General features: G+C 35.0%; 1 protein-coding gene across 1 annotated transcript in view; it reads right to left on the bottom strand.

Annotated features, from left to right (window-relative positions):
* Tmeff2 (transmembrane protein with EGF like and two follistatin like domains 2) overlaps nucleotides 1-21,255 on the bottom strand; it is a 259,792-nt gene that overhangs the window by 189,681 nt on the left and 48,856 nt on the right. The gene's annotated exons all lie outside the window — the stretch shown is intronic.

The following is a 21,255-nucleotide window of genomic DNA, read 5'->3' as shown; positions in this document are numbered from 1 at the left end:
CTTAAAATATTACTCACTGGTTAATTCTCAAGAGAAGAAAGTAAGAGATCCTGACATATTTTTATCAGGATTTTACACAATATTAAAGAATGAAATAATAATTTTGTTATCAGAAAATGCCTTCCCATGATGTACATGGTTCATCATCCAAGGATGAAGCAAACTTCCAGAGGGAAGCATATTAATACTTAGTTCATTACATCCAGGAAATTTCCCAATGCAGATGTCAAGATTTAGTAATAGTAGATATGAAAATAGTGTGGTGTAGAATTAAGGAAATTTTATATTTCTGGTGGAGAATTTGCTAATATCTCTCCAGAACTTCACAGTTTAAGGAATTGGCCTTAATGTATTTATTCTGGGATGCAGAAATACCTGGAAAGACTAAGGCATATTATGTCATTCATATATAGGGTGCACAAAATATTATTTCTTTCACTTGTTTTGGAATTATTTGTCATGCCAAATCATTATTATTATTACTTATTATTATTTTGTGTGTGTACTGGAAATTAACTCAAGGCTTGCTCTCACTTGGCTGTTTTGTTCAAGGCAGACACTCTACCACTCTAGACCCAGCTCCACCTCTGGCTTTTTAGTGTTGAATTGGCAGTAAGAATCTTATGGACTTTTCTGCCCAGGGTGGCTTTGAACTATAACCTTCTGGTCTCAGCCTCCTGAAAAGCTAAGATTATAGATATAAACCATCAGCATCTGGTTTAAGACATTATTGTTTCAGTCTCTTCTACTCATTTTTGTTTCAACAACTTTCCTAAAAAAATTTTTAAAACGCTAATATTACAATCCTTCATCTGATGCTAATACTGGTCATTTGGCTTAATTTAACTACAAATGTACAATTTTTTCTTTAATCATGCAACTACAGATATAAAATGTCTGTTATTGATACAAAGTGTGATGAATTGTGATTTATAATTTTTAAAGAAAAATTTTCTTTTATTACCATATCTGCTACTATTGGAGTATATATGTTAACAACAGTCTTAATTTGTCCAGAAAAAGAGGAATTAGAACTTCACTACTTCTTTTCTTCCATGACTATGACTTAAAAATAATTTAAATTAAACAAAAATGAAACTTGGAATTCATATTTCCCCTCCCATCAATTTCATGGTAAGCCATTCATTTCTTCTTGGGTATTCACCAATGTCCAGGCTTCTCACATCTCCTACACTTTGTTTTCCTTATACTTGGAGCCTCTACAATTTTGAGCTCCAACTAAAAGTTTAAAGAAGTTTTATATAAAACATCAAAGGAGTATTTTCAAAAATAAATAAGAATATAGTAATTAAACTCAGTACTTTATGACCTATTAATTCAGCAGTTATTATAATCCATTTTTAATTGGACTTGCTTTAATTACAACTAAGTGGCTTTCTGATTCAGAAAGGTTAAATACAAGTCATTTTCCATTTAAAGACTTAAATATGAGTTGATCATGGTAAGAAAGGAAAGGTACTTTATTCTAAGGTTAATTGCTTAGTCTTTTCCCCTGTTTTCAGTCAGGTTCTTTATCTCTTGCCATCTTATAATTCATAAAATCTTTCAGCTCTACTATTTTGTCCAAATATATGGTACATTTTTGTGATTAAGTGTATGAATCACATTTACCTGTATATAGGGAACAAAATCATTCTGTTCAATATTCATTTGCTGACATTTTCACTTTAATTGGTTATGTAGCTATATTACTGGGGAATTGCTACATTATTGTTGTTTTTCTGAAAGTAAAGAAAGATTGAAGATCTGTATAGCCAAAACATAAATAGCTTTATCACTCCTGTAGACTCTATTTCTTCTGTCTTCTCTTTCATCTCCTTCTCTCTGTGACTGTCTCTTTCTATGATTCCTCTCTCACACACACAGAACACTTGTATACACACACACTTACACACATAGAGATACATTCATGTCTTCTTTTTAAACACCAAATTTGATAAATTAGTATTTTCCATTCAATACTTGGGAACAACTCATTCCAAAGCAAATAGCTAGCATATCAAAAGACCACTATACTTAAGGAGTATTTAGACAGAAAACTAGCACACTATGATACTCAATCATTGAATTAAATATTTGGAAGGAAAGGACTTGATCCTCTGTATAATAACTTTGAAATATGCTATATCATTTGAGAAAATATTGAAAGGAGTTAAGTATTGGTTAAAAGCACAAAATATATGCTTTGATTCCATGAATATAGTTACAACAAGCACCAGAAATCCTTCCTTGATGGAGGCTTCAGGTCTCTGATAAACAAAATAGAGTAGTCTGTAGTCAGGCACATAACGCAAAGAACACAGAAAAGGATTAATGAGGATAAGAGGTTCCAGAAATGTGAAATAAAGGATATTGACAAGGGAAATGAAAGTAAATGGCATGTCAAGAGAAAATCATGAATAGATAATTGCTGACTGGATATTCTGAGAAATAACATATACTCTCATTCTATTGAATTTGAGTGCAATCTACAAAGCAAATGATCATGGAATAAAAAAAAAATCTAGAAAGAATAATCAAGGTGTTGTTACAGAAAAATTCAAATGCCATAGAAAGTCAACCAAGCCTTGAAAGTCACCAAAACATTTCCAACAAGGAAATAATGAATAGTTCTGTATTTTAGGCTGATTTACAGAAGAACTGAGCAGTGGAGGAATATGAGAGCAGAAAGCCGATATTAAGGTTGTGATAGGCTGGCAAACCCAATAGTAGGGAGGCTTTCCATGAATTTCTTGGGAAGAAATGATCCTGACTGAGTCACACTACATGAAAGGTATTAAGTATTAATATACCAATACCAGAGTTCAATGGATACTATAAATGTTTAAAAATGTTGACAATTCAAGATTAGAAACTGAATGAAAACAGTATGTTTCAGGAGATAACTATGATGAAGAATCTTGGATCTGAAGCATTGCTAAACAAGAATACTATTATACTGTTGGTGGGAATGTGAACTTATTCAACCACTCTGCAGTATGGCGGTTCCTCAGAAGACTAAATATAGAATTACCCTATGACCCAGCATTTTTACTCCTGGGCTTTTATCAAATCAACTATAAAAAGGTCACACCAAAGCTACCAGCACAACCATGTTCACTGCAGTATTGTTTACAATAGACAAGATAAGAAATTGACCCAGATGTCCCTTAGTGGATGAATGGATAAAAAAAAAATGCAGTATATATACACAATAGAATTCTATGCTTCCATCAAAATAATGGTACCATTCATAAAGAAATGGAAAGACTTGGAAAGAATTAAGTGAAGCCAGAGCCAAAGAGCACAATGGATGATAAAAGACAAAAATATACTTGGACATGGTAAATTAAACATGACTCTAGACATTCACACAGTGAGACCAAAGGAGGATATTCTTAGGAGAGGATCACATATTTTCAATGGCTATGTGCATATGATCATGTAAAATAATATTTATTGAAATAAACTCCAAAAAATGGAAACAAGGTATCTTTTATTATTTTGCTTTGTTTTTACTCTCTTCTGTCACTGTTTTTTTATTTCTGTGTCTTTTGTCTTGTATGTAAGTTTATCGGTTTTGGGGAGGATAATGGAAAGCACAGAAATTGTGGGACGAAGGGTGAACAAATGCCCCAATGATACTCACTAGACATTATGATGAAAATGAATTATATAACCTGTAGGGAAGGAGGTTGGGAGGAAGAAAACTGAGAGAAAACGAGGGAAGAGGTGACATTGTTCAAAAAGAAATGTACTTATTATCTGACTTATGTAACTGCAACCTCTCTCTATATCACCTTTACAATAACCATAAAAATTAAAATTAAAAATAAAACATTAAAAAGAAATAGATAAAGCAGGAATATTCTACTATGTGATAATTGCTTGTGCTTAACTGTGGCATTGATGGAAAATGCCAGAGCCTACTATCAATGGCTAAGTGATGGTATCTGCTTTGATTCTCGGTTTGTATGCATGGTGACGGGTAGGAGAGAATTATCTCAAGTACTTGCTAAGACATAGATTGCTGGGAGAATCCCAGAGTACTTTTCTGAGATTTTAAGTTCACATTTCTAATAAATCTACATATAATGTTTACATTACACTAAAAAAATAATCACTTGATCTAGGCACTGGTGGCTCACACATGCAGTTGCAGTTCTCCCAGTTAAGAGTCTGAGATCTAAAGATCACAATTTAAAGACAGCCCAGGCAGGAAACTCATGAAACTTGTACCTCCAATTAATCACACGCAAAAAATGTTGTAAAAATTGGAGCTCTGCTCAAGTGGTAGAGCCCTAGCTTTGATCAGTGAGACGGTATCCAGGCCCTCAGTTCAAACTCCAGAACATTCTCAATCTCTCTCTCTCTCTCTCTCTCTCTCTCACACACACACACACACACACACACACACACACACACACCACACATACACACACATACACAAATATACACATACACACACACACACACACAATCACAGGAGAAAAAGGCAACTATGGAAAATTCCAACCATCCAGGAATTTACTACAATTTCTTTTCTCCTTACGTATGTGATTTTTAATACTGCCTTGGTTCAATAATCTTTACCAGACTGAAGACAAATAATGAAGGGACTTTTTACTTTTCATTTAATCTATACTAGCAAAGAGAGATTACTCTTGATTCTTAAATAATGGAAACTTTTTGAGAAAAAAAATTCTATGCCAGTTTAGTAAGCATGAAGAAGCTAAAGCATAGCCTGGATTGTAGAAAATTATATTGGAAAACAATTTAAGAGGCAACAGCTATCATTGTTCCCTTGGGGGAGTTCAGGGCCAGAAAATGTAAAAGAGGTAAAGAGTAAGAATTGAAAATCTGATAATACAATCACATGTACTGATGAAGAAAATAAAGAATTGGTATCCAAGGAAACCAGTATCTTGCTCAGGGCTCTCTTTCTGATGAGTTCTGATTTAAATGAAACGTGTATGAAATATGAAGGCAAGAACACATACAACAAGGAGAAATACAGAAGTGAAGTAACAAACTTGAAGAATGACTAACAGATGCAAATTATCTGATACCTTTTATCTTTACTAAGAACACTAAAGATGGTTTTCAAGGTCCAGGAAATATATGTTTATATGGTGTAACTATTATATTCAAAGTAAAAAGTAAAATGGTTCTTTAAAATGATGAATATAATCACTGCTTGGGAAAACTATATGCTGTTAAGTGTGTTAAAATAATGGTGTTCTTCTATCTTTTCTCCACTGAGAGAATTATCTTCACATTAAAAAGGATAACACCATCAAGAAGTAATTGAAGCACAAAATAAAAGCAAAGATTATGAGGACATTAGGCTCTTTAAATGAGTGCACAAGTCCAGACACAGATGAATTACATTTGAAAGGTGAAGCAAATCTTTCTGGGTAATCACTGGGAAATGATAGGGCAGAGAAGCAGTCCAATAAGATTACAGTTGAACAAATGACACAATTTTTTAAAATAGATACAAGTCAAAATGCATGTTATTCAAATACTTGTGATTTCCAAACTGTTAGTCTGGAACTGCTAGTAAGTGGTACACATACTAACTGACTGTAAATGAAAACAAACCAAGAGTGCACTAATTTTAAGGCATGTCAATCTAATCCAAATAAAATACTTAAGGAAATTTGTCTCAGTAACAATGAGAGAGAGTGTAGAATTAATGAGTTACCATTTAGGTGTACTTGGAGATAGAGAAGAACTCAACCGTAGGGATCTAATAGTGAACCGATAGGAAAAGCTTTTTAATAGTTCTTATTATGGGCTAGTAGTTTTCATACTTGGCAGTGTTCCATTAAGCTTGAAATATTTTTAGCAATGTCTTAGCTGAAAAATAAATAGCAACCTTATCAACTTTGTTGTTGACTCAAAGCTGGAAAAACTGACGACTATCTTTGAAACCGAGCACAGGATTTAAACCTATCTTGACAAGATATAACAATGAGGCAATGCCAATTTAATGAAATTTAACTAAGATAAGGGATGAAACAATGCCCACATACTGAAAATTTAACTAGGACAAATGAAAAATCCTAAATTTGTGTCAGGATAACAATTATATATATATATATATATATATATATATATATATATATATATATATATTACAGATAGAAGATCTTTCTTTGACAGCAATTTGTGTGACAAAGATTTGGGAGTTTTAATCAACTACAAACTTTACTGAGATAACACATATGTGGAAGGTCCTTCTGGTCTTTGGCAGATAGCAGCACTCACTAAATAGTTTTGTGTTGAAACTCACATGATTTGGCTGCTAAAGTTGCAGGCTGATTACAGGCGTGCATTGCCCATGGAACAGTTTGCACCGCTCTGGATTTCTCTTTGTCACAAATAGTCTGTCAAAATCAGAACCGTTGGGGGCTGGTCAAAACAGAAGAAAGGAAATCAGAATATAGGGGTAGAGGTAAGAGAAGAAAATGGCTAGGGGAAATAAATGAACACTTAAAGGGCTGATAATTGAAAGAAAGAAAGATTAACACTCAAATCTTTCAAACTAAAATGAAAGTAAGATGAAGAGACTATTTTTGCTCAGAACAAGAAAACATTTCTAGTATGCTCCAAGCAAGGAGAACATATTATGCCACAAAGTAATGACATTCCATATTTTAGATCCAGAAGCGTGACGCTGGGAAAGGTGTAGAAGAAACTTGTTTTGTTTTGTTTTGAGATGGGTCTATATAATTTTTAGGATGACATTGTACTTTGCAATTCTTCTGTATCCATTATGTTTGTGGGTATGTGCTTCCCTGCTTGGGTAGAATACTGTTTTGCATTTGGTAAGAAGCTGGTCTCAATAGCACCAGTGGTTTCTGCTAGGTCAATGAAACAAATATCTATTGAATGTTGTCACGTGGAATACAATGATGAATCTTAGCAATTTGATTGATTTAAGACTAATGTCTGAGGGTGTTGGTGAGGATGTTTCCAGAGAGGATTAAGTGAATGTTATCCACCATGAATGTGGATAACATTATCCCAAATGTTGAGGACTGTATGGAATAAGGAGAAAAAAGGAGAATTTCACTATGTTTGTTTTCTCTCTCTCCTGCCCTCCTCCTCCTCCCCTTCCTTCCTGGCCAGGATGTCCAACTGGTTGGCTCCTCTATGCCCTCCTGCTGTACTGGACTAAAACCTCACCAAACACCTCAATGTCCTTCTCTTTGTGTATGTATAAATAGGATAAAAACTTTATCTTAAACAATTGCAATCTTGTAATAGGATGGAGGCATGAACACCATTACTGTTAAACCATAGTTTATAGAGAAATACTCTAGGGGTTACAGAGGCCTTGAGCAGAGAAAGGCTTAGCTTAGAAGTATGGAAATAGTTCACTGCAGTGGGCTCCAAAGATATATAAGACTTTTATAGATTTTAATTGGTGAGGAAGAGAGGCAGATGAATGAGATCATTGTACTGAAGAAATCCATATGAGAATAAGCTAAACATAAAGTTGTTACCTTGGATGAAGCACAACATTAAAGAAAAAGCACACTCAGAAAAGTCTTAAAAAGCAATGATTGGTATTCCACAAGGAGAAAGAACATGTGGCACACATTGGCATGTTAAATTTTTGATTCCAATCATGTTTTAGAAAATGGTATAAATAGATAAATTGAACAGAACAGGTGTATTTAAAAAGAAGGGAGCCACAAATAAAGGGAACTAGATAAGGCTGTATTTCATTTACATTTCAAAGTAATAAGTAAGGCTCTCTCTATTAAATAGTCTCTTCATCTTCCTAGATTTATATGAGGAACAATAACTGGAAAATGGTATACAACCAGATATTTTTCATCTCAGTGTTATTATTATTTAAAGCCATAAATAGATCGCAACTTTCAGACAATATAAGAAAGTAATCCAGTCAGATATTATTGAAAGACCAATTATTTTGGAGGAGTAAGGAGTAAAGGAAGGAATTTTATGTGTATTTTTATTGCACCCATGATCAAAATTATGTCTTCTATGAAAGCTCAGTTTATAAAATTTTAGCACTCATAATGTTGACTATGAAGGTAGATTGAAATCTTGGACTAGCTTGGAAGAGATGCCCTCAGTATGATCTGCCATATAACTGCTAAATGAATGAGATCTCACTAGAGAAATTCAGAGCTTGGGGTCTTGAAGATGGGATGTATTTTACAAATTGAAGATATCAACTTCTTTTGTCATTTTAAACTCATGAAGGGAGAAATGTGCATTAAATTAGATGCCAAAGACATAAATTCCTTGTTGAACTACTGCTAAAATGTTTACTGTAGACTGGCAAATGATGAGAGTAGCGATTAGTTAATCCTCCCATTAGAGACTACATAAACTTTTATTGTGAACCATAAACTTTTGTTGATTTTTTAAAAAAATCCATGACCTAGGATGCAAGAAATGACAGAAAGAACTTCCTAAACATGCTCTAGGGATCTGGTAAGCCTGTGGAAGTCAAGGTTCTCAGAGACTGATATTGGTTGCTATTTACTAAAAGCTACCACTGAGATAAAATAGTAGACTACTTCATGCTCAATAAACTTGTGTCTCAAGAAGTGTAATGAGGTTTCAATGTCCAATCGATTCCAACCAACAAATTCTCAATTGATCAGTTTATATTGTACTTATGATGGACAACTGTACATGAAGGTATGTAAAATCAATAGCAAACTAGTTTTAGGCAATAGGATTTTTGTGTGGCTTAGTAATGATTTAAGATGTTTTACATTACTTGCCCACTGTAAGGTCCACTCCTGGATGGCCAGCAGACCTCGCGCAGTACCTGTGAAACCTAGGCAACTGGCACACCTGGAAGAGGTCCCATCCGCCACCGCTGAGGTCCCATCTGGATCCTATGTGGCCAAACCTTTGTCCCACTTGGTCCTGCCTCCTCTTACCTAGTCCCACCTCCTTTTACTTGGCCACACCTTTGCCTGCCCTTACCTTAAATAAGGCATAGCCCAGGGACAGATGGCCTCTTTGCCATCTGCCCGGTGCCAGCCTGTCTACTGAATAAACCTACCCCTTACCTAAATACCACCTGCGTGGAGCTGTTCTTACTCAGCAACCTCTTTAAAACCTAACACTCACATTACAAATTCTGAAGGATTTGCATAAAAATCTAGATGTCTGGCTTCTTGAGAACTACAAGATCTAGTGATTGTGGTTACAAATTAAGGCAGAACAACTAGTAGGGAAGTGAACTGTGATCACTTATTTAAGCAAAGCATGAGCTCTTTATAGACTTCCCTTATGTCTGCTGAATAGTTAAAACACCTATGTTGTTTACTTGTTAGCTTAATCTATATCCCTAACTTACTCTTGACTCGTTGCTTCTCTAGAAATAGTTACCAAAGTAGGCATTTGAAAATTATTTATTCCACCCTGAAGGTGTGGTCTACTGCCAACACTGTAGTCCATTTTGCTTATACTACATTACTTGTGGTGTCATGTGAACAAATCTATCCTGTTAGGTTTGTTATTTTTCCTATTAAAAAGTTCAAAACATAACAAAAGTTTGCCTTCTATTTTCATAAATGCATGTATGTGTATTTATTTTTCTATTTATGTGACTCTTCTAAAGAAATTAAATTCATCAGTCACTATACTTTTGTATTTGTTGCAAACATTAATGACAAAATGTACCCAATTTACATATATTGCAAATTTGGTATTCACTTTTTTAATATCATGGTTGGCTAGACAGTCACATAACAAATATGCTTTTACCTTGCATCAGTTGAACTTCAAGAAAAATTAATTACATTCATCATTTGCTGATTTCTTTCTTTCTGTAATTTTAAGTGTCCCCATGACAACCACACATTTTTTGTTAATTTTTGAGAATGAGTGCCTTGCTGTAGCAAGTGCTTTAATTGAAGAATGGAAAAACCTATGGTTTCTTCTTAGTGAGTTGCTTCTGTAATCTTAGTTTAAAATGCAAAGTCATAATATACATACCATCCTTCCTACAGTAATGATAAGACAACTATAATCATTACAAGTAAAAAATAGATTTTTATTTAACAAAGAAGAGAGGCTGCTCAGTGAAAGTATTGGGGAACAGTAACTAAGTTCAAATTTGCTTTTAAAGGGGTTCCTCTTATATTAGAGGTATCTTTGATGTTGGGCTATGTAAGAACAAAGCAAGAGGGTGATATAGAGGCAAAAGACAACTGAGACTAGAAAATTTATTGGCCTAAAATATTTTAATTAGTTTCTCATGTAGACTTTCAAGTGATAGTTATTTTAGTGTTTGAGATTCTAATGATGGCATTTTCCTTAAAGCTCAATTTTCAAACTTTTCTCAACTGTGTTCAGTCATCAGATTAATCACGTGGCGACCTGATAAATTTCTGATTCACTGAGAAGTATGAATACTTTTTTTTCTGAATTTATAAACTTTATAGAAGCTCATAACAATAATATGTAACTTGTGTACATGACTATAGGTGTAAGTCATTTTCCAAGTGCACGTTATCTAACAACTTTTTTGCATATATAAGGAGAACAAAAATCTTCCAGCCAATCATATTTTAAAATGCTGGCAACAGATCTTGTGCCAGAGCATTCTGGCTATATCACTGGCATGGTGCTTATCTTTGAAATACTTTTCTCTTTTATGTGCTATTAAGAGCTAAGCAGTATTGGTTCCCTATGAGGCTATAGGGAAATTTCTTTTTTACTCGTGAAGTTCAAAGAAAAAAATTTATAACTACAATGAAGAAAATAAGTGCATTTCAAGTTTAATTCTCAAGACCTTATATGCAGTTTTAATGGTTAACCAGAGTAACATATTAAGAGCTATCAATAAAATACTCAGAGTACATAGAGATTATGACTAAATCCAGTTTAGGTTGTTCTTAGGAGTATAGCCCATCTTTAAAAGAGCTTTTAAGACTTCACTTTCTAGAACCACTTGTAGAAGCAAGCAAGAACTCTTGTAGATGTATAACTAATGTGTCCAATAAAGTAATGTATCTAAGAAGGTATTACTTTCATGTCATTAGGGAAAGACCAAGTCACAATAGGCTACATAGACACTATGGAGCAGAACTAGCATATAACAGTTTAACAAGCTTAATTACAAATAAACTTTCTTCACATTTGATTTATAGTCAATAATAAAAATGTATCAAAAATAATATATACCTTGATTCCATTTCAATAATCTTACTCTTGGCAATTTAACTACTTCTTTGGGGTCCAATGGAATTATCCTCCTGATTTCCAACATCATATCTAATAGCTGTTGAATGGTTATGATTTTTCAATCAGTAAATAACTTGCTTGTTTTTGCTTTATAACCCTAAGTTAAAAATAAATAGATGCAGTAGTATATTAATGCCTGATTTATAAGACTGCTTCCCTTGTGATATACATTTTTAATATAAACTGAGTGCATTGGGATGAAAAATTCTAGAATGAATACATTCATAAAAATTCATTGACAATTCTTGTTCCTCAATTAAGGAAAGTTTGTCTATGGGACTTGACTTGTAAGGAGTGGAAAGCTCCATCAGGTTTTCTACCATCACTGCAGCTAAGGCTGACATTTAAGTTGTACTGAATGTCAATGTGGGCTATATTTCAAGGACAAGCTCCACGAACCTTCTTTCTCATTTCATCAGAAATGATATCCTGGTTCACTCCAAAAGGAACAACAACAACAACAACGAAAGCCTGATTTGTATGACTTGTTACTATTCCATTTGAAAAAGCAACAATGCTATTTGGCTAAATGGAATATGCATTGCTAGGAGATGGTGATGGGTCTCAAAGGTTTCGTAGTTTCCACTACACTATGAGTATCACAGAAGTGGGAGGTGAGACTACTAGAAATTATAATTGTATACTTGATTGACAGTTCATGCATAAACAAGATTTCTGCATCCCATAAGGCTTGTATTTCTTTCCCTGGTCCTTTATCCTACACTTGACATGTTAAGGAATTTTGACAGTTGAAGAACATCTCTGGAGTATATATTACTCTGCCTGTGACCTCCTTTCCTAGGAGGAGCTGTGTGGTAAATTGTTGGCTATCAGAAGGGGTTTTTGTTGTTGTTGCTGCTAAAGACAGTTTACTCTTTCGTTAATCCTAAAGAAAACCATAGTGAACAATATGAAGAAATCTGCATGGTCAAAGGACACATTTTAAACTTGTCTTTTTCCCAGGTAATTGTAACCCCTCTGTACAGTATTTTCACAATAAAAAAAATAGTCAAAAAATAGTCAAAATTATTTTGGCCAGCAAGAGAATACAATTTACACAAAGCATCTGCTGGCTACCTCTGAAATAAAAACACTGCATTTGTCTAGACTTTATTTAGGGGCTGGAAAGGTGGCTCAGTGGTAGAGCACTTGCCTTGCATGCATGAGGCCCTGGGTTCGATTCCTCAGCACCACATAAGCAAAAAGAAAAAAGCCAGAAGTGGTGCTGTAGCTCAAGTGGTAGAGCACTAGCCTTGAGCTGAAGAGCTGAGGGAAGGTGCCCAGGCCCAGAGTTCAGGCCACACGACCAGACCCCCCCAAAAAATAGACTTTATTTATGTCCGTTTTGGGCATAACTAGTTGATACTGCCAAAGACAAATGATCACAACCTCATATAACAGATTGCTTTAAAAGAAATTTTAAACAAATGTATTTTAGACTGTTTCTATGTCCAGGAGATCTCTAGGAACCAGATCAATTCAGTACTTTCAGAATGATAAGAAAACCACAAAGAAAAGAAACAAGAGATCTGAAAATAATTTATTTTCACCATTTTTCTCAATTATAACATGAACCACTGAGTGACTACAATTTTCAGGCCTTGAATTTTTCCTTCAAATCCTGCTTTTTGTCTAATAGATTTTGAGACATCCAGTGGCTCATGCAAAGATCCTGAAAGAGGAAGGGAATTGTATCTTTCAGAATGGCATTCCATAAAATGTAGCCTCTAGAGTCATTAGTTAACCTCATGATTATATTTCAATTTCATATCAACATTTTTCTTTTGCAACTTACTTTACACAAAGGCAAGCAGTACAATTCTGTGTCCCAAAATAGGTGTGAATGGGTGTGTACACGAGACCTAGAGAGACTAACACAGCAACAGAAAGGATAAAAGAGTTATAGAAAAGCTCAACCTATGCTAGATCTCCTCTTGAATGTTCACTTGGGTCTTTCCTAGATGGGAGAACCATTCTTATGGAACTCTTGGGTGAGGGTGTTATATTTGAAGTGATGGAGGTTTAAACCTGGAAGATGGAAAGCAAATATAAAACTAAATTTAATCTAAAACCTGTGTTAAGTATGAACTTCCCAATATTGGTTTCATTTTGGAATTTCTTTCACTCTACACCTGGCAATTTTATTTTAATTGGAAACAATGTAATGATGGTTAACAGGCACACTGCTATTCCCTAAGTGGCCATAGATAACCTTTGGTGAAATGTGTGGGATCCTCATACTCTAAAAGGAGGCAAGTGTTATATGATGTCTATCTTATATTCACACTGCTTACTTTCATACAACTAGAAGTTGACTTACTTATTGTTAAACACAGAGTTTAACAAAAGCAAGATAGATAGGTCTAACTTTCAAACTCTGCTCAGTATTATAGGGATAGAAGGCTCAACACAGAAGAATCTCATGTAATATTATGCAACCAATATTTTGTGACCGACATTTATAATTCCAAAAATAAATATTACTTGAGCTTTTTCTTTTGTTTGACCACATAACCTAGAAATTAACAATTAAAAGACACTGTTGACTTTTAAGAATGTATTTTTCCTAAGTGGGAATTCAGATACCATATTTTTATGAACTCACAGCTGACATTAAGCCATAGGCCTATGAAAACTGAAGGATGAATGGGAGCTCTGAGTAGCCAGGTGTCACCCATACATGTCACTGACCATATGGGTCAACGTAGAAAATATAACAGTTTAACTGCCTTCAGTGTCCTGGCAAAGGTTTTGCCTGCTGAGCCTAAGTCCTTCCTATTGAGGCTATCTGCAATGTTTCAAAAATAAATGTAAGAAAAAGAAACTGAAGACATCTCTTGCAGTGTATGAATCCTATAGTGCACTACAATCCCCCACTGAGACATGGAACAGCTATTCAGCCCTCTCCCATTGTCCTGAGTTCTTTGCTTCACTCTCATTGTCTTCTTGTGGAGGCCACTTTCCCCAAACTCTCATATTTAAGTCTTTAAAAGTGCTTACTGAGGCTGGCACCAGTGGCTCACGCCTGTAATCCTAGCTACTCAGGAGGCTGAGATCTGAGGATCATGGTTCAAAGCCAGCCTGGGAAGGAAAGACTGTGAGACTCTTTGTCACCAATAAAATAACATCAGAAAACCTGAAATGTTGATGTGGCTCAAGTGGTAGAGCGCTCATCTTGAGCTGAAGAGCTGAAGGATAGCACCCAGGCCCAGAGTTCAAGCCCCACGACTGACAAAAAAAAAAAGAAAAGAAAAGAAGAAAAGAAAAAAGATGCTTACTGAGTATATTTCAAGGTCTACACAGTGGACATCTCAGTTTATTTCACATGTAGTACTTCTAGGGAATAAGCAAGAAGGAAGGGTTGAAAATCTCCATCCTCGGCCACTTTTTTTCCCTACTTTATGCTTTGTCTTTAGTTACAAGTCCTCACTATTTCACAGCCTTGAGTAGGTTGGAGGCATGTTGAATGTGTGCTTTCATTCTCTTTAGAAAGTGAAGGATGAAATGGGTTGCACTATTGTACTTCTTCTGAGTTTTTTCTCTTCTGGAGATGATGAATTACCTCAGTTTAGAATACACAGGCCTTAGTTTTGTTTTAAAACTGGTATCACCAGGTGTCACAATGTAAAATAACATTTGGGAACTCTGGGTTAGTTGCATTTAAACTAATCACTGTGGCTATTATGTGGAGAATTGTCTAGAAAAATCTAGTTCTATATTCACATGTGAAATCCAAGAGGAAATAACAGTTTATGGGAGAAAATTGGGGAGAGTATTCTTTTTCTTTTTTCTTTGTTGTAAATACGGTGATATACAGAGGGGTTACAGCTACATGAGTCAGTATTGAGTACATTTCTTTTGAATAGTGTCACTTCTTCCCCCCATTTTCTCCTAGTTTTTCCCTCCTGACCCCCTATCTCCCAATGCTGTATAGTCCATTTCCAACATAGTGACTAGTGAATATTACTACTGAATTAGTTCACTCTTTCCACCATCATTTTCTCCTCCTCAAATCAGATAAACTTACATACAAGACAAAAGGTACAGAAATAAAATAATGGTGACAAAAGGGGAAAATGTAGGAAAAAACACACAAAAAGAAAAAAAAAAACCCTCTTGATTCCACTTCTTGAAATTCGTTCTATAAGCATCATTTTATATGATCATTTGCACATAGATATTGAGCTTTTGTGATCTTCTAAGAATATCTTCCTTTGGTCTCACTGTACGGGATGTTTAGAGTCCTGATTAATTTATCATGTCCAAGTGTACTTTTTTGCCTTTTATCATCCATTGGGTTTACTTATAGATTTATAGGCATATTTTTATTATTACAAATGAGGGAAACCAAGTAACCTATGTTTCTTTGGCTCTGGCTTACTTTGCTTAATATGTGTTTTCCAAGTCTTTCCATTTCCTTATGAATGGGGCAATGTCATCCTTATCTATTACCATGCATCAGAAACAATTCCAAATGGATTAAAGACCTCGACATAAGACCAGATACTCTGAAAATATTATAGAAGCAATAGGAGAAACACTAAGCCTCCTTGGAATGGATAGAAACTTTCTAAGGAAAGATTTAGAATCACAACAAATCAAAGAAAGACTGGATAAATGGAATTTCATTAATCTGAAGAGTTTCTGCATGGCAAATGACATAGCTAGAAAGCCCAGAGAATAGAAGATCTTTACCAGCTATGTATCAGATAAGTGTCTGATATCTAAAATATACTTAGAGCTCAAAAATTAATCCCCTCACCCAAAAACATACTCAAAGAAACAACCATCAAATTAATAAATGTGTTAAAGACTTAAAGAGAGACTTTTCTGAAGAGGAAATAAGAATGGCCAATAGACACATGAAGAGATGTTCAACCTCTCTGGTGATAAAAGAAATGCAAATCAAAACAACATTCAGATTCCACCTCACATCAGTTAGAATGGCCATTATCAAGAAAACTAACAATAACAGATTTTGGCTGGGATGTGGCCAAAGGGAATGCTACTACACTGTTGGTGGGAATGTAAACTCATTGAACCACTTTGGAAATTAGTATGAAGGCTCCTGAAAAGGCTAAAGATATGATAATGAAGGATCAGGGAATGGGGCCTGAAGTTTACATGTGTATTTATCAAGAAGCCCAGGTGATTTTGATGCAAGTGGACTAAAATCCAGAGTTAATATAAAAATGCTGTGTTAGCTTGTCTTCTGAAGTCTTGTTTTTAAGGACATTTTTACTAGTCCTATCTGGCCATGAACTCAATCCTCTTGCCTCAACCTCCCAAGTTCTGGGATTATAAGTGTGCCCTGCTTTCTGAAGCCTGTTATAATGCAGAACTCTCAATCTCTAGGCACTTTCCCTCTGGTTATCAAGAGGCAGTAGGTATTTGGTGCCTTAAAACATGGTCAGTGATACACAGGTACATTGATTCTTGCCATGCAATGCCTAGGAGCTATGAACTCAAATAAACATTTTTTCTTCATAATTTTAAATTTAAAAAAGGCTAAACATAGAACTTCCCTATGACCCAGAAATCCCTCTCCTGGGCATTTATCCAATTGACCACAGTCAAGACCACACTAAAGCTGCCAGTACAACCATGTTCATTGCAACACTGCTTACCATAACTAAGGTATGTAATCAATCCAGATACCCCTCCGTGGATGAATATATATATATATATATATATATATATACATATATATATATATATATATTTCTATGCTATCAGAAAGAATGACTTTGTTGTCATTTTTAATTAGTTGATATAAAGGGAGTGATGGTTGAAGTTTGGAGGTGAATTTCCAAGTGTAGTTCTCTGAATTAGAGGCAAAAAGAGAAGCTAAAAGAGTACACTGCTATCACACAATCTTTTTCTCTTACACTGGAGCTGCCATTGCCCATTAGAAGCTGTCATAGAGGATATAATACCATAGGAGAGAAGCCATATCTCTCATTCCTGAAGATCGATTTCAGAAGATTGGCCCACACACAGTCTGACTTATAGGGAGAGTTGCCTAGTGGAGTATCAATGGGTTAAAACATGCATAAGCATGCACATTGTTTTTCTGAGTAATATGGCCAGAGTGAACTGGACCAAAGAGAAACAAAATGGTAGCTGTTCCCAATGGTCTGAGAGGAACTGTTCATAATCCTTGTAAATCATGTATTTAGGACTCTTTAGAGTGGATGAGAAAAATGTGTTCAGGGAGGAAGGCAGTTAGAGGTCCCACAATAACAATTAGGAGGTAGTAATCTGGAGATGCATATGTTACCCACAGAAGAATAACGCATTCATGCGTAATCAGAAACTGAGTAGAATGTATGCCAAGTTTTATCTCATGCAGAACTCAGTTTTCCATACTGTTCAGCTGTGGATAACAGTAGAGTGATTATGAGTCATGGTGAGGAGCTGGCTTTTCTTTTCTTCTCTTCTTTTCTTTTTCTATTTTTTCTTTTTTTCTAATCTAAAACTTACACCCAAATAGGACAATCAGCCACAATGTCTCTTTATTTTCATTTCTACACCATTTTCTAAAGCTTACTATATGTTCTAAATCAGGAGATTTGCCCTTGCATCTTCTCATAGGTATTAAATTATCAGGCATCATTGCTGTTGTAATAATTTTCACCTTGTGGAAGCCAGTTTAGCAAGAGAGAGACATATACAGCAGATAGCACATAGTACAGAATGGTCAGGCAAAAAGTTTTAGCGCTGCTATAGAAGTCATTAGTGACCTAAACAGAGTAGAATCACATGCAGTAGTTGCAAAATTTCTTATTTACTTTGAAAAAGCTATAAAACAATGCCTATGAAGTAGATAGAGCTTCTATACAGTAGACAACTACCTACTTGGTATGCTATTCACCTATTTTATATAGATGGTCACCTATTCTAGTAAGAGTAAGCATAGATTCAAGATTAGATAACTAGAATATTTTAATCAGCAAAGAATCATTTGATTCATTAATGATTTCTAGTTAATGTTGACTAAGAACTACATTTGTTTATAGTTTAAAAATAATGAACTGTATTGGAATGTGTGGTCATTATCTTAAAAACTTGAGAAATACTGAAATTTATTTCAATTATTACAATCAAAGAAAACTGTGCTCAGATTATAATTACTTGTTAATTCTGCATCATAAAGATAAACTGGTCTTGTGTTAATCTCCATTGTAACTCCTAGATTTAAGATCTTATCATGAATGTTAATTTGGCATCTAACTAAAACTAAGGAGAAGTTAGCTTTAAGAACAGTCTTCAATAGTCAGTACAGAACCTAAATTTAAATATTTAAATGATCTCTTTTGATAATTTTAAGGATTAGGTCATTTCTTAAGTGACATATTAATTCTTTATTAAAGAAATACATTTTAGATCAGAGAAAAAGGTGAAGTTTAAGGCATTAATTATATGTTTATTGTTTCATATTACTGACAATAGTTTGAATTAATTTTATGCAGCATGCCATACCTTAATAATGATCCTTCCAAAGTCACATATTTATGAGCGTTTCCACAGGTAAATCACATACAATTTGCCATTGCATGTTCTCTTGGCATATGTACTCATTTCATGTTAGCCAATTTATTGAGAGTGAGCCAAGTATTCAATGCATATTTGCTAATACATCACTATTTCTATGAAGATTCATTGATATGGGTCAATGACCAAGACCCAGGGTGGATCTATACTAGCCTTGACAGACCAACAACTATTGAGCAGATGATTAAGTATCTTGACAATCATATGGTATTCTAATTAGACTATTTAAAATAAGCACTTATACATAACTCATGATAGATAACATCTGTTGATTTGCTACTCTTTTCCTTCCTGGGAAATAAATTAACACCTGAGGTATAAAAAAATTTACACCATAGGCTGTAAAAATATTTGTTGCTGTTTTGAAAGATACTGATCTTCCACAGATGCCTATGTACATTCTGATGTTTGAAATATGTACACTCAAATCAGGGTCATGTTACTCAGATATGCCTATGATCTCAGATGCCTACACCAGAGTGCAACAGAATTTCTGGCACCATATACATAGTACATATACATAAAAAAGCTTTATCATTTGAGATAGTAGTAGCTTTTACTCTTATGTAGTGGTGGAAGGGAATATACAACATTCTGCTTGTGTCTTAAAGAAGGTAGAGGGAGTGAAATGAATTGTAATACCAGCAACTACTTTTGGTTACAGGCACAGTTTCTTTAGAAAATGAAGAAGATTTTATTTGTGCTCACAGTGGTTCCATTGGGACTCTATTATTAGAAGAGTCTAAGACTATAGGACAGAGACTCAACCTGGCATCATTATAGTTCAGCATTTAGAACCAGGATTTGTGGTTTCCTCACTCAGAAGTGATGTGCATTTAAGAGGAAAGTACTAAATAATATGTAACCTCAGGTAAAGAGATCTCCACTGGACAATGTAGTGTTGGTTATAGAGCTTTGTCTATGTGAGAGAGGTCATTCTGATGGAAGGTTATGTCTCGGCTGAATGAGGCCTTGATAACACAAATAATCTACTTTCCCTATTAGCATTCAAGTTTAAATTTTTGACTTAAACATGATGAGCATTCACCCCTCAAAATCCATAAATCAGGGACACTAGTTTCTAATATTTTCCTAGTGAGATGATTTATGTTTTCACATTTTGTTAGTTGTTCAAAGGAGTTCTATTAAGACATATCCAAATATACACACAATGTACTTTTATCAGATTCACCCCTCTTGGCCACTCTCTTTCCATTCCCCTTCTTCCTTCCAAACCAATTTTAATAGTATATTTTGTACTGAGAATTTTCTCTTCTGCTTGTATAACCTCTGAGGAACACAAACAAAACATTTTGCTACCTTTAATGCTACCTTTGTCATGTGTTTTGTTTTTTTCTGGAGGCGTGCATTTAAGAACTTCCATATTGTCAATGGCAATGACATTCTATTCTGTTTTATCTATTTTATCTGCACATTGTTCACATACTCTCCAAGAGGTGATTTCTTCTTAGATTCCTTCTCCATGCAACAATGAAGTGCATGCATAGTCTCGTGAGGTTGGGGACCTTGTGGCCACAGTATGCATTCAGCTGACCTTCAAAACTTTATGACTGGTGTTTGGAAGTTTGGAAGGCAATATCCTTTTTTTCCCTTTAGCAGGTCTATCTTGGGTTTTTTTATTTTTTCCTTGTAGAAAGCCTGTCAATTCTTCATGAAGATTTCTTAAACCTTTCTTAGGGAAATTTAAATTGGCTATCAACACTTCTTGCTGTTTAAAAAATCCAGTTGTGAGCTTGGAAATTAGCTCAATGGTAGAGTGCTTGCCTTGCATGCATGAGGCCCTGTGTTAGATTCCTCAGCACCACATAAGCAGAAAAAAATGGAAATGGCACTGTGTCTCAAGAGCTTAAGCTGAAGACCTGAGGGATAGTGCCCAGATCCAGATAGAGGCCCAGTCAGGCCTCACGACTGACAAAAAAAAAATCTTGTTTTATTTTCTCTTGGCTTATGTATTCCAAGCTGTCCATTATTAGGTTTTGATGTTGGACAACAAACTTTTGTTTATCAAGTTTATGCATCCAATATAGTCACGAAGACAATCAACTATCCAAAATAGTGTAAGAAATATAAAGCTGGAAGATGTCTTACATATCAGTATGTTATGACTTAGAGCCTATTCAATTTCATCAACTCAAATGGTTGTCTTTGTCACTGGTGAATCTGAAGCAACTAGGGACCAGTGTCTGTGTGGGAAAAAGAAAGTATATACAGGATGGCCCATGCTTGTAATCCCAGCATATGGAAGATTGGGGCAGTGCCATTTCAGGTTTGAGACCAGCATTGGCTACAAATAAAACTCTGGCTAGAAGAGAGGAGAGGAAAGGTGAGGAGAGGAGGGGGCAGGAGGGACAAGGAGGAGAGAGGAAAGGATGCAGGGGAAGAGAGCTGAAGGGAGTGGGAGAGAAAGAGAGAGAAAGGGAGAGGAGATAG

Source organism: Dipodomys spectabilis, unplaced genomic scaffold (genome assembly GCF_019054845.1).
Source record: "Dipodomys spectabilis isolate Male_0828 unplaced genomic scaffold, ASM1905484v1 ptg000115l, whole genome shotgun sequence".
In the NCBI taxonomy this organism is placed as follows: Eukaryota; Metazoa; Chordata; class Mammalia; order Rodentia; family Heteromyidae; genus Dipodomys; species Dipodomys spectabilis.
This window is presented reverse-complemented; position numbering and strand designations above follow the sequence as displayed.